The sequence below is a fragment of the Channa argus genome, unplaced genomic scaffold (assembly GCF_033026475.1).
Source record: "Channa argus isolate prfri unplaced genomic scaffold, Channa argus male v1.0 Contig034, whole genome shotgun sequence".
Taxonomy (NCBI): Eukaryota; Metazoa; Chordata; class Actinopteri; order Anabantiformes; family Channidae; genus Channa; species Channa argus.
Genome location: NW_027125253.1, coordinates 121,629 through 135,362, shown reverse-complemented (window position 1 = coordinate 135,362; position 13,734 = coordinate 121,629). Strand labels below are relative to the sequence as shown.

The window sequence follows — 13,734 nt, the reverse complement described above, 5'->3', positions numbered from 1 at the left end:
GGTCCTGGCCATATGTGTTGTTTTTATTTTGTTGTTCTTATAGGTGCCCTGCCTGATTGGCCGGATTGGTGGGCAGTACAGGAAGCTGATTGGTCCATCCTACACTTCCTGGAGTTTTAAAAGTACGGTTCCCAACAGCTAGCGAGGCTCTTTCTGGCATCAGCACCTGTTTGCTGTTCTTGGTTTCCAAACCTTATTTAGCATTTTTGAATTGTTAGGTTTTGTGCCGTGGTTTTGTTTATAAATTGTATATTTTGTAAATAGTATTAAATCTGTAGGGGTGAACAGCCATTTTCTTTTGATTGTTTTCTCTTGTTTTCACATTAGGGAGTTAGGGTTAGCGACTGTCTTTTGGTTTGTTTATTTCTATCAGGCTAGCTAGCACTTTCTGTGGGAAATGGCTTATTTTGTTTATTATGTTGGCCTTGGTTCGCCCTGAGTTGTGTCATTTTTTGTTTGTCACTTTCTTTCGTTTAAAATAAATATCATTCTGTTGGAACATCTCGATCCTGGATTTTGGTTTGGGGATCGGAGAGGGAACATGCTAATTTATCTTTGTATGTTGCACCCTGACCCCCTAGACAGGGGCGTAACAGACCAGTACAGTTATAGTACTTTGTACTTTGCCACATTTATCTTCTTCTTAGCAAGTGTCATGCATTCTGCTTCTCCAGCGTTTTTAAGAGCTGTTGATGATGTCAAATGCAGCTTACGGCCACACAGCTCTCTAAGCGCCCGATCTTGTCCGATCTCGGCAGCCAAATAGAGCCGGGCCTGGTTAGTACTTGGTAGGAAGACCGCCTGGGAATACCAGGTGCTGTAAGTTTTTTTTGCTTGGGTTTACGGGCAGCACAAGCTGGTGTTACTGCCTATTTATTCATAGAAATTGTTCTATATTTTCATCAAATTTTGTTCTTTCATTGCTGTTTTGCTACTTTATTGGTTTGCCAACCATCGTGCTTCATTACTAGTAGACCATGTTACGGTCCTGGCCATATGTGTTGTTTTTATTTTGTTGTTCTTATAGGTGCCCTGCCTGATTGGCCGGATTGGGGGGCAGTACAGGAAGTTGATTGGTCCATCCTACACTTCCTGGAGTTTTAAAAGTACGGTTCCCAACAGCTAGCGAGGCTCTTTCTGGCATCAGCACCTGTTTGCTGTTCTTGGTTTCCAAATCTTATTTAGCATTTTTGAATTGTTAGGTTTTGTGCCGTGGTTTTGTTTATAAATTGTATATTTTGTAAATAGTATTAAATCTGTAGGGGTGAACTGCCATTTTCTTTGGACTGTTTTCACATTAGGGAGTTAGGGTTAGCGACTGTTTTTTGGTTTGTTTATTTCTATCAGGCTAGCTAGCACTTTCTGTGGGAAATGGCTTATTTTGTTTATTATGTTGGCCTTGGTTCGCCCTGAGTTGTAGTGTCATGTTTTGTTTGACACTTTCTTTCGTTTAAAATAAATATCATTCTGTTGGAACATCTCGATCCTGGATTATGGTTTGGAGACCGGAGAGGGAACATCCTAATTTATCTTTGTATGTTGCACCCTGACCCCCTAGACAGGGGCGTAACAGACCAGTACAGTTATAGTACTTTGTACTTTGCCACATTTATCTTCTTCTTAGCAAGTGTCATGCATTCTGCTTCTCCAGCGTTTTTAAGAGCTGTTGATGATGTCAAATGCAGCTTACGGCCACACCGCTCTCTAAGCGCCCGATCTCGTCCGATCTCGGCAGCCAAATAGAGCCGGGCCTGGTTAGTACTTGGTAGGAAGACCGCCTGGGAATACCAGGTGCTGTAAGCTTTTTTGCTTGGGTTTATGGGCAGCACAAGCTGGTGTTACTGCCTATTTATTCATAGAAATTGTTCCATATTTTCATCAAATTTTGTTCTTTCATTGCTGTTTTGCTACTTTATTGGTTTGTCAACCATCGTGCTTCATTACTAGTAGACCATGTTACGGTCCTGGCCATATGTGTTGTTTTTATTTTCTTGTTCTTATAGGTGCCCTGCCTGATTGGCCGGATTGGGGGGCAGTACAGGAAGCTGATTGGTCCATCCTACACTTCCTGGAGTTTTAAAAGTACGGTTCCCAACAGCTAGCGAGGCTCTTTCTGGCATCAGCACCTGTTTGCTGTTCTTGGTTTCCAAACCTTATTTAGCATTTTTGAATTGTTAGGTTTTGTGCCGTGGTTTTGTTTATAAATTGTATATTTTGTAAATAGTATTAAATCTGTAGGGGTGGACTGCCATTTTCTTTTGATTGTTTTCTCTTGTTTTCACATTAAGGAGTTAGGGTTAGCGACTATCTTTTGGTTTGTTTATTTCTATCAGGCTAGCTAGCACTTTCTGTGGGAAATGGCTTATTTTGTTTATTATGTTGGCCTTGGTTCGCCCTGAGTTGTGTCATTTTTTGTTTGTCACTTTCTTTCGTTTAAAATAAATATCATTCTGTTGGAACATCTCGATCCTGGATTTTGGTTTAGGGATCGGAGAGGGAACATGCTAATTTATCTTTGTATGTTGCACCCTGACCCCCTAGACAGGGGCGTAACAGACCAGTACAGTTATAGTACTTTGTACTTTGCCACATTTATCTTCTTCTTAGCAAGTGTCATGCATTCTGCTTCTCCAGCGTTTTTAAGAGCTGTTGATGATGTCAAATGCAGCTTACGGCCACACCGCTCTCTAAGCGCCCGATCTCGTCCGATCTCGGCAGCCAAATAGAGCCGGGCCTGGTTAGTACTTGGTAGGAAGACCGCCTGGGAATACCAGGTGCTGTAAGCTTTTTTGCTTGGGTTTACGGGCAGCACAAGCTGGTGTTACTGCCTATTTATTCATAGAAATTGTTCTATATTTTCATCAAATTTTGTTCTTTCATTGCTGTTTTGCTACTTTATTGGTTTGCCAACCATCGTGCTTCATTACTAGTAGACCATGTTACGGTCCTGGCCATATGTGTTGTTTTTATTTTGTTGTTCTTATAGGTGCCCTGCCTGATTGGCCGGATTGGGGGGCAGTACAGGAAGTTGATTGGTCCATCCTACACTTCCTGGAGTTTTAAAAGTACGGTTCCCAACAACTAGCGAGGCTCTTTCTGGCATCAGCACCTGTTTGCTGTTCTTGGTTTCCAAACCTTATTTAGCATTTTTGAATTGTTAGGTTTTGTGCCGTGGTTTTGTTTATAAATTGTATATTTTGTAAATAGTATTAAATCTGTAGGGGTGAACTGCCATTTTCTTTGGACTGTTTTCACATTAGGGAGTTAGGGTTAGCGACTGTCTTTTGGTTTGTTTATTTCTATCAGGCTAGCTAGCACTTTCTGTGGGAAATGGCTTATTTTGTTTATTATGTTGGCCTTGGTTCGCCCTGAGTTGTAGTGTCATGTTTTGTTTGACACTTTCTTTCGTTTAAAATAAATATCATTCTGTTGGAACATCTCGATCCTGGATTATGGTTTGGAGACCGGAGAGGGAACATCCTAATTTATCTTTGTATGTTGCACCCTGACCCCCTAGACAGGGGCGTAACAGACCAGTACAGTTATAGTACTTTGTACTTTGCCACATTTATCTTCTTCTTAGCAAGTGTCATGCATTCTGCTTCTCCAGCGTTTTTAAGAGCTGTTGATGATGTCAAATGCAGCTTACGGCCACACCGCTCTCTAAGCGCCCGATCTCGTCCGATCTCGGCAGCCAAATAGAGCCGGGCCTGGTTAGTACTTGGTAGGAAGACCGCCTGGGAATACCAGGTGCTGTAAGCTTTTTTGCTTGGGTTTATGGGCAGCACAAGCTGGTGTTACTGCCTATTTATTCATAGAAATTGTTCCATATTTTCATCAAATTTTGTTCTTTCATTGCTGTTTTGCTACTTTATTGGTTTGTCAACCATCGTGCTTCATTACTAGTAGACCATGTTACGGTCCTGGCCATATGTGTTGTTTTTATTTTCTTGTTCTTATAGGTGCCCTGCCTGATTGGCCGGATTGGGGGGCAGTACAGGAAGCTGATTGGTCCATCCTACACTTCCTGGAGTTTTAAAAGTACGGTTCCCAACAGCTAGCGAGGCTCTTTCTGGCATCAGCACCTGTTTGCTGTTCTTGGTTTCCAAACCTTATTTAGCATTTTTGAATTGTTAGGTTTTGTGCCGTGGTTTTGTTTATAAATTGTATATTTTGTAAATAGTATTAAATCTGTAGGGGTGGACTGCCATTTTCTTTTGATTGTTTTCTCTTGTTTTCACATTAAGGAGTTAGGGTTAGCGACTATCTTTTGGTTTGTTTATTTCTATCAGGCTAGCTAGCACTTTCTGTGGGAAATGGCTTATTTTGTTTATTATGTTGGCCTTGGTTCGCCCTGAGTTGTGTCATTTTTTGTTTGTCACTTTCTTTCGTTTAAAATAAATATCATTCTGTTGGAACATCTCGATCCTGGATTTTGGTTTAGGGATCGGAGAGGGAACATGCTAATTTATCTTTGTATGTTGCACCCTGACCCCCTAGACAGGGGCGTAACAGACCAGTACAGTTATAGTACTTTGTACTTTGCCACATTTATCTTCTTCTTAGCAAGTGTCATGCATTCTGCTTCTCCAGCGTTTTTAAGAGCTGTTGATGATGTCAAATGCAGCTTACGGCCACACCGCTCTCTAAGCGCCCGATCTCGTCCGATCTCGGCAGCCAAATAGAGCCGGGCCTGGTTAGTACTTGGTAGGAAGACCGCCTGGGAATACCAGGTGCTGTAAGCTTTTTTGCTTGGGTTTACGGGCAGCACAAGCTGGTGTTACTGCCTATTTATTCATAGAAATTGTTCTATATTTTCATCAAATTTTGTTCTTTCATTGCTGTTTTGCTACTTTATTGGTTTGCCAACCATCGTGCTTCATTACTAGTAGACCATGTTACGGTCCTGGCCATATGTGTTGTTTTTATTTTGTTGTTCTTATAGGTGCCCTGCCTGATTGGCCGGATTGGGGGGCAGTACAGGAAGCTGATTGGTCCATCCTACACTTCCTGGAGTTTTAAAAGTACGGTTCCCAACAGCTAGCGAGGCTCTTTCTGGCATCAGCACCTGTTTGCTGTTCTTGGTTTCCAAACCTTATTTAGCATTTTTGAATTGTTAGGTTTTGTGCCGTGGTTTTGTTTATAAATGTTATATTTTGTAAATAGTATTAAATCTGTAGGGGTGAACAGCCATTTTCTTTTGATTGTTTTCTCTTGTTTTCACATTAGGGAGTTAGGGTTAGCGACTGTCTTTTGGTTTGTTTATTTCTATCAGGCTAGCTAGCACTTTCTGTGGGAAATGGCTTATTTTGTTTATTATGTTGGCCTTGGTTCGCCCTGAGTTGTAGTGTCATGTTTTGTTTGACACTTTCTTTCGTTTAAAATAAATATCATTCTGTTGGAACATCTCAATCCTGGATTTTGGTTTGAGGATCGGAGAGGGAACATGCAAATTTATCTTTGTATGTTTCACCCTTACCCCCTAGACAGGGGTGTAACAGACCAGTACAGTTATAGTACTTTGTACTTTTCCACATTTATCTTCTTCTTAGCAAGTGTCATGCATTCTGCTTCTCTAGCGTTTTTAAGAGCTGTTGATGATGTCAAATGCAGCTTACGGCCACACCGCTCTCTAAGCGCCCGATCTCGTCCGATCTCGGCAGCCAAATAGAGCCGGGCCTGGTTAGTACTTGGTAGGAAGACCGCCTGGGAATACCAGGTGCTGTAAGCTTTTTTGCTTGGGTTTACGGGCAGCACAAGCTGGTGTTACTGCCTATTTATTCATAGAAATTGTTCTATATTTTCATCAAATTTTGTTCTTTCATTGCTGTTTTGCTACTTTATTGGTTTGCCAACCATCGTGCTTCATTACTAGTAGACCATGTTACGGTCCTGGCCATATGTGTTGTTTTTATTTTCTTGTTCTTATAGGTGCCCTGCCTGATTGGCCGGATTGGGGGGCAGTACAGGAAGCTGATTGGTCCATCCTACACTTCCTGGAGTTTTAAAAGTACGGTTCCCAACAGCTAGCGAGGCTCTTTCTGGCATCAGCACCTGATTGCTGTTCTTGGTTTCCAAACCTTATTTAGCATTTTTGAATTGTTAGGTTTTGTGCCGTGGTTTTGTTTATAAATTGTATATTTTGTAAATAGTATTAAATCTGTAGGGGTGAACAGCCATTTTCTTTTGATTGTTTTCTCTTGTTTTCACATTAGGGAGTTAGGGTTAGCGACTGTCTTTTGGTTTGTTTATTTCTATCAGGCTAGCTAGCACTTTCTGTGGGAAATGGCTTATTTTGTTTATTATGTTGGCCTTGGTTCGCCCTGAGTTGTGTCATTTTTTGTTTGTCACTTTCTTTCGTTTAAAATAAATATCATTCTGTTGGAACATCTCGATCCTGGATTTTGGTTTGGGGATCGGAGAGGGAACATGCTAATTTATCTTTGTATGTTGCACCCTGACCCCCTAGACAGGGGCGTAACAGACCAGTACAGTTATAGTACTTTGTACTTTGCCACATTTATCTTCTTCTTAGCAAGTGTCATGCATTCTGCTTCTCCAGCGTTTTTAAGAGCTGTTGATGATGTCAAATGCAGCTTACGGCCACACAGCTCTCTAAGCGCCCGATCTTGTCCGATCTCGGCAGCCAAATAGAGCCGGGCCTGGTTAGTACTTGGTAGGAAGACCGCCTGGGAATACCAGGTGCTGTAAGTTTTTTTTGCTTGGGTTTACGGGCAGCACAAGCTGGTGTTACTGCCTATTTATTCATAGAAATTGTTCTATATTTTCATCAAATTTTGTTCTTTCATTGCTGTTTTGCTACTTTATTGGTTTGCCAACCATCGTGCTTCATTACTAGTAGACCATGTTACGGTCCTGGCCATATGTGTTGTTTTTATTTTGTTGTTCTTATAGGTGCCCTGCCTGATTGGCCGGATTGGGGGGCAGTACAGGAAGTTGATTGGTCCATCCTACACTTCCTGGAGTTTTAAAAGTACGGTTCCCAACAGCTAGCGAGGCTCTTTCTGGCATCAGCACCTGTTTGCTGTTCTTGGTTTCCAAATCTTATTTAGCATTTTTGAATTGTTAGGTTTTGTGCCGTGGTTTTGTTTATAAATTGTATATTTTGTAAATAGTATTAAATCTGTAGGGGTGAACTGCCATTTTCTTTGGACTGTTTTCACATTAGGGAGTTAGGGTTAGCGACTGTTTTTTGGTTTGTTTATTTCTATCAGGCTAGCTAGCACTTTCTGTGGGAAATGGCTTATTTTGTTTATTATGTTGGCCTTGGTTCGCCCTGAGTTGTAGTGTCATGTTTTGTTTGACACTTTCTTTCGTTTAAAATAAATATCATTCTGTTGGAACATCTCGATCCTGGATTATGGTTTGGAGACCGGAGAGGGAACATCCTAATTTATCTTTGTATGTTGCACCCTGACCCCCTAGACAGGGGCGTAACAGACCAGTACAGTTATAGTACTTTGTACTTTGCCACATTTATCTTCTTCTTAGCAAGTGTCATGCATTCTGCTTCTCCAGCGTTTTTAAGAGCTGTTGATGATGTCAAATGCAGCTTACGGCCACACCGCTCTCTAAGCGCCCGATCTCGTCCGATCTCGGCAGCCAAATAGAGCCGGGCCTGGTTAGTACTTGGTAGGAAGACCGCCTGGGAATACCAGGTGCTGTAAGCTTTTTTGCTTGGGTTTATGGGCAGCACAAGCTGGTGTTACTGCCTATTTATTCATAGAAATTGTTCCATATTTTCATCAAATTTTGTTCTTTCATTGCTGTTTTGCTACTTTATTGGTTTGTCAACCATCGTGCTTCATTACTAGTAGACCATGTTACGGTCCTGGCCATATGTGTTGTTTTTATTTTCTTGTTCTTATAGGTGCCCTGCCTGATTGGCCGGATTGGGGGGCAGTACAGGAAGCTGATTGGTCCATCCTACACTTCCTGGAGTTTTAAAAGTACGGTTCCCAACAGCTAGCGAGGCTCTTTCTGGCATCAGCACCTGTTTGCTGTTCTTGGTTTCCAAACCTTATTTAGCATTTTTGAATTGTTAGGTTTTGTGCCGTGGTTTTGTTTATAAATTGTATATTTTGTAAATAGTATTAAATCTGTAGGGGTGGACTGCCATTTTCTTTTGATTGTTTTCTCTTGTTTTCACATTAAGGAGTTAGGGTTAGCGACTATCTTTTGGTTTGTTTATTTCTATCAGGCTAGCTAGCACTTTCTGTGGGAAATGGCTTATTTTGTTTATTATGTTGGCCTTGGTTCGCCCTGAGTTGTGTCATTTTTTGTTTGTCACTTTCTTTCGTTTAAAATAAATATCATTCTGTTGGAACATCTCGATCCTGGATTTTGGTTTAGGGATCGGAGAGGGAACATGCTAATTTATCTTTGTATGTTGCACCCTGACCCCCTAGACAGGGGCGTAACAGACCAGTACAGTTATAGTACTTTGTACTTTGCCACATTTATCTTCTTCTTAGCAAGTGTCATGCATTCTGCTTCTCCAGCGTTTTTAAGAGCTGTTGATGATGTCAAATGCAGCTTACGGCCACACCGCTCTCTAAGCGCCCGATCTCGTCCGATCTCGGCAGCCAAATAGAGCCGGGCCTGGTTAGTACTTGGTAGGAAGACCGCCTGGGAATACCAGGTGCTGTAAGCTTTTTTGCTTGGGTTTACGGGCAGCACAAGCTGGTGTTACTGCCTATTTATTCATAGAAATTGTTCTATATTTTCATCAAATTTTGTTCTTTCATTGCTGTTTTGCTACTTTATTGGTTTGCCAACCATCGTGCTTCATTACTAGTAGACCATGTTACGGTCCTGGCCATATGTGTTGTTTTTATTTTGTTGTTCTTATAGGTGCCCTGCCTGATTGGCCGGATTGGGGGGCAGTACAGGAAGCTGATTGGTCCATCCTACACTTCCTGGAGTTTTAAAAGTACGGTTCCCAACAGCTAGCGAGGCTCTTTCTGGCATCAGCACCTGTTTGCTGTTCTTGGTTTCCAAACCTTATTTAGCATTTTTGAATTGTTAGGTTTTGTGCCGTGGTTTTGTTTATAAATGTTATATTTTGTAAATAGTATTAAATCTGTAGGGGTGAACAGCCATTTTCTTTTGATTGTTTTCTCTTGTTTTCACATTAGGGAGTTAGGGTTAGCGACTGTCTTTTGGTTTGTTTATTTCTATCAGGCTAGCTAGCACTTTCTGTGGGAAATGGCTTATTTTGTTTATTATGTTGGCCTTGGTTCGCCCTGAGTTGTAGTGTCATGTTTTGTTTGACACTTTCTTTCGTTTAAAATAAATATCATTCTGTTGGAACATCTCAATCCTGGATTTTGGTTTGAGGATCGGAGAGGGAACATGCAAATTTATCTTTGTATGTTTCACCCTTACCCCCTAGACAGGGGCGTAACAGACCAGTACAGTTATAGTACTTTGTACTTTTCCACATTTATCTTCTTCTTAGCAAGTGTCATGCATTCTGCTTCTCTAGCGTTTTTAAGAGCTGTTGATGATGTCAAATGCAGCTTACGGCCACACCGCTCTCTAAGCGCCCGATCTCGTCCGATCTCGGCAGCCAAATAGAGCCGGGCCTGGTTAGTACTTGGTAGGAAGACCGCCTGGGAATACCAGGTGCTGTAAGCTTTTTTGCTTGGGTTTACGGGCAGCACAAGCTGGTGTTACTGCCTATTTATTCATAGAAATTGTTCTATATTTTCATCAAATTTTGTTCTTTCATTGCTGTTTTGCTACTTTATTGGTTTGCCAACCATCGTGCTTCATTACTAGTAGACCATGTTACGGTCCTGGCCATATGTGTTGTTTTTATTTTCTTGTTCTTATAGGTGCCCTGCCTGATTGGCCGGATTGGGGGGCAGTACAGGAAGCTGATTGGTCCATCCTACACTTCCTGGAGTTTTAAAAGTACGGTTCCCAACAGCTAGCGAGGCTCTTTCTGGCATCAGCACCTGATTGCTGTTCTTGGTTTCCAAACCTTATTTAGCATTTTTGAATTGTTAGGTTTTGTGCCGTGGTTTTGTTTATAAATTGTATATTTTGTAAATAGTATTAAATCTGTAGGGGTGAACAGCCATTTTCTTTTGATTGTTTTCTCTTGTTTTCACATTAGGGAGTTAGGGTTAGCGACTGTCTTTTTGTTTGTTTATTTCTATCAGGCTAGCTAGCACTTTCTGTGGGAAATGGCTTATTTTGTTTATTATGTTGGCCTTGGTTCGCCCTGAGTTGTGTCATTTTTTGTTTGTCACTTTCTTTCGTTTAAAATAAATATCATTCTGTTGGAACATCTCGATCCTGGATTTTGGTTTGGGGATCGGAGAGGGAACATGCTAATTTATCTTTGTATGTTGCACCCTGACCCCCTAGACAGGGGCGTAACAGACCAGTACAGTTATAGTACTTTGTACTTTGCCACATTTGTCTTCTTCTTAGCAAGTGTCATGCATTCTGCTTCTCCAGCGTTTTTAAGAGCTGTTGATGATGTCAAATGCAGCTTACGGCCACACAGCTCTCTAAGCGCCCGATCTCGTCCGATCTCGGCAGCCAAATAGAGCCGGGCCTGGTTAGTACTTGGTAGAAAGACCGCCTGGGAATACCAGGTGCTGTAAGCTTTTTTGCTTGGGTTTACGGGCAGCACAAGCTGGTGTTACTGCCTATTTATTCATAGAAATTGTTCTATATTTTCATCAAATTTTGTTCTTTCATTGCTGTTTTGCTACTTTATTGGTTTGCCAACCATCGTGCTTCATTACTAGTAGACCATGTTACGGTCCTGGCCATATGTGTTGTTTTTATTTTGTTGTTCTTATAGGTGCCCTGCCTGATTGGCCGGATTGGGGGGCAGTACAGGAAGTTGATTGGTCCATCCTACACTTCCTGGAGTTTTAAAAGTACGGTTCCTAACAACTAGCGAGGCTCTTTCTGGCATCAGCACCTGTTTGCTGTTCTTGGTTTCCAAACCTTATTTAGCATTTTTGAATTGTTAGGTTTTGTGCCGTGGTTTTGTTTATAAATTGTATATTTTGTAAATAGTATTAAATCTGTAGGGGTGAACTGCCATTTTCTTTGGACTGTTTTCACATTAGGGAGTTAGGGTTAGCGACTGTCTTTTGGTTTGTTTATTTCTATCAGGCTAGCTAGCACTTTCTGTGGGAAATGGCTTATTTTGTTTATTATGTTGGCCTTGGTTCGCCCTGAGTTGTAGTGTCATGTTTTGTTTGACACTTTCTTTCGTTTAAAATAAATATCATTCTGTTGGAACATCTCGATCCTGGATTATGGTTTGGAGACCGGAGAGGGAACATCCTAATTTATCTTTGTATGTTGCACCCTGACCCCCTAGACAGGGGCGTAACAGACCAGTACAGTTATAGTACTTTGTACTTTGCCACATTTATCTTCTTCTTAGCAAGTGTCATGCATTCTGCTTCTCCAGCGTTTTTAAGAGCTGTTGATGATGTCAAATGCAGCTTACGGCCACACCGCTCTCTAAGCGCCCGATCTCGTCCGATCTCGGCAGCCAAATAGAGCCGGGCCTGGTTAGTACTTGGTAGGAAGACCGCCTGGGAATACCAGGTGCTGTAAGCTTTTTTGCTTGGGTTTATGGGCAGCACAAGCTGGTGTTACTGCCTATTTATTCATAGAAATTGTTCCATATTTTCATCAAATTTTGTTCTTTCATTGCTGTTTTGCTACTTTATTGGTTTGTCAACCATCGTGCTTCATTACTAGTAGACCATGTTACGGTCCTGGCCATATGTGTTGTTTTTATTTTCTTGTTCTTATAGGTGCCCTGCCTGATTGGCCGGATTGGGGGGCAGTACAGGAAGCTGATTGGTCCATCCTACACTTCCTGGAGTTTTAAAAGTACGGTTCCCAACAGCTAGCGAGGTTCTTTCTGGCATCAGCACCTGTTTGCTGTTCTTGGTTTCCAAACCTTATTTAGCATTTTTGAATTGTTAGGTTTTGTGCAGTGGTTTTGTTTATAAATTGTATATTTTGTAAATAGTATTAAATCTGTAGGGGTGGACTGCCATTTTCTTTTGATTGTTTTCTCTTGTTTTCACATTAAGGAGTTAGGGTTAGCGACTATCTTTTGGTTTGTTTATTTCTATCAGGCTAGCTAGCACTTTCTGTGGGAAATGGCTTATTTTGTTTATTATGTTGGCCTTGGTTCGCCCTGAGTTGTGTCATTTTTTGTTTGTCACTTTCTTTCGTTTAAAATAAATATCATTCTGTTGGAACATCTCGATCCTGGATTTTGGTTTAGGGATCGGAGAGGGAACATGCTAATTTATCTTTGTATGTTGCACCCTGACCCCCTAGACAGGGGCGTAACAGACCAGTACAGTTATAGTACTTTGTACTTTGCCACATTTATCTTCTTCTTAGCAAGTGTCATGCATTCTGCTTCTCCAGCGTTTTTAAGAGCTGTTGATGATGTCAAATGCAGCTTACGGCCACACCGCTCTCTAAGCGCCCGATCTCGTCCGATCTCGGCAGCCAAATAGAGCCGGGCCTGGTTAGTACTTGGTAGGAAGACCGCCTGGGAATACCAGGTGCTGTAAGCTTTTTTGCTTGGGTTTACGGGCAGCACAAGCTGGTGTTACTGCCTATTTATTCATAGAAATTGTTCTATATTTTCATCAAATTTTGTTCTTTCATTGCTGTTTTGCTACTTTATTGGTTTGCCAACCATCGTGCTTCATTACTAGTAGACCATGTTACGGTCCTGGCCATATGTGTTGTTTTTATTTTGTTGTTCTTATAGGTGCCCTGCCTGATTGGCCGGATTGGTGGGCAGTACAGGAAGCTGATTGGTCCATCCTACACTTCCTGGAGTTTTAAAAGTACGGTTCCCAACAGCTAGCGAGGCTCTTTCTGGCATCAGCACCTGTTTGCTGTTCTTGGTTTCCAAACCTTATTTAGCATTTTTGAATTGTTAGGTTTTGTGCCGTGGTTTTGTTTATAAATTGTATATTTTGTAAATAGTATTAAATCTGTAGGGGTGAACTGCCATTTTCTTTGGACTGTTTTCACATTAGGGAGTTAGGGTTAGCGACTGTTTTTTGGTTTGTTTATTTCTATCAGGCTAGCTAGCACTTTCTGTGGGAAATGGCTTATTTTGTTTATTATGTTGGCCTTGGTTCGCCCTGAGTTGTAGTGTCATGTTTTGTTTGACACTTTCTTTCGTTTAAAATAAATATCATTCTGTTGGAACATCTCGATCCTGGATTATGGTTTGGAGACCGGAGAGGGAACATCCTAATTTATCTTTGTATGTTGCACCCTGACCCCCTAGACAGGGGCGTAACAGACCAGTACAGTTATAGTACTTTGTACTTTGCCACATTTATCTTCTTCTTAGCAAGTGTCATGCATTCTGCTTCTCCAGCGTTTTTAAGAGCTGTTGATGATGTCAAATGCAGCTTACGGCCACACCGCTCTCTAAGCGCCCGATCTCGTCCGATCTCGGCAGCCAAATAGAGCCGGGCCTGGTTAGTACTTGGTAGGAAGACCGCCTGGGAATACCAGGTGCTGTAAGCTTTTTTGCTTGGGTTTACGGGCAGCACAAGCTGGTGTTACTGCCTATTTATTCATAGAAATTGTTCTATATTTTCATCAAATTTTGTTCTTTCATTGCTGTTTTGCTACTTTATTGGTTTGCCAACCATCGTGCTTCATTACTAGTAGACCATGTTA

General features: G+C 41.5%; 14 pseudogenes; all 14 read left to right on the top strand.

The window, feature by feature from the left end:
• Nucleotides 1–707: 707 nt before the first annotated feature.
• LOC137117445 (5S ribosomal RNA) lies at nt 708–826 on the top strand (annotated as a pseudogene).
• Nucleotides 827–1,684: 858 nt separating this feature from the next.
• LOC137117130 (5S ribosomal RNA) lies at nt 1,685–1,803 on the top strand (annotated as a pseudogene).
• Nucleotides 1,804–2,667: 864 nt separating this feature from the next.
• LOC137117128 (5S ribosomal RNA) lies at nt 2,668–2,786 on the top strand (annotated as a pseudogene).
• Nucleotides 2,787–3,643: 857 nt separating this feature from the next.
• LOC137117127 (5S ribosomal RNA) lies at nt 3,644–3,762 on the top strand (annotated as a pseudogene).
• Nucleotides 3,763–4,626: 864 nt separating this feature from the next.
• On the top strand, nt 4,627–4,745 carry LOC137117126 (5S ribosomal RNA; annotated as a pseudogene).
• An 867-nt stretch (nt 4,746–5,612) lies between these two features.
• On the top strand, nt 5,613–5,731 carry LOC137117125 (5S ribosomal RNA; annotated as a pseudogene).
• Nucleotides 5,732–6,595: 864 nt separating this feature from the next.
• Nucleotides 6,596–6,714, top strand: LOC137117444 (5S ribosomal RNA; annotated as a pseudogene).
• Nucleotides 6,715–7,572: 858 nt separating this feature from the next.
• Nucleotides 7,573–7,691, top strand: LOC137117124 (5S ribosomal RNA; annotated as a pseudogene).
• Nucleotides 7,692–8,555: 864 nt separating this feature from the next.
• Nucleotides 8,556–8,674, top strand: LOC137117123 (5S ribosomal RNA; annotated as a pseudogene).
• Nucleotides 8,675–9,541: 867 nt separating this feature from the next.
• LOC137117122 (5S ribosomal RNA) lies at nt 9,542–9,660 on the top strand (annotated as a pseudogene).
• An 864-nt stretch (nt 9,661–10,524) lies between these two features.
• On the top strand, nt 10,525–10,643 carry LOC137117435 (5S ribosomal RNA; annotated as a pseudogene).
• An 857-nt stretch (nt 10,644–11,500) lies between these two features.
• On the top strand, nt 11,501–11,619 carry LOC137117121 (5S ribosomal RNA; annotated as a pseudogene).
• An 864-nt stretch (nt 11,620–12,483) lies between these two features.
• On the top strand, nt 12,484–12,602 carry LOC137117120 (5S ribosomal RNA; annotated as a pseudogene).
• An 857-nt stretch (nt 12,603–13,459) lies between these two features.
• On the top strand, nt 13,460–13,578 carry LOC137117119 (5S ribosomal RNA; annotated as a pseudogene).
• Nucleotides 13,579–13,734: the final 156 nt, after the last annotated feature.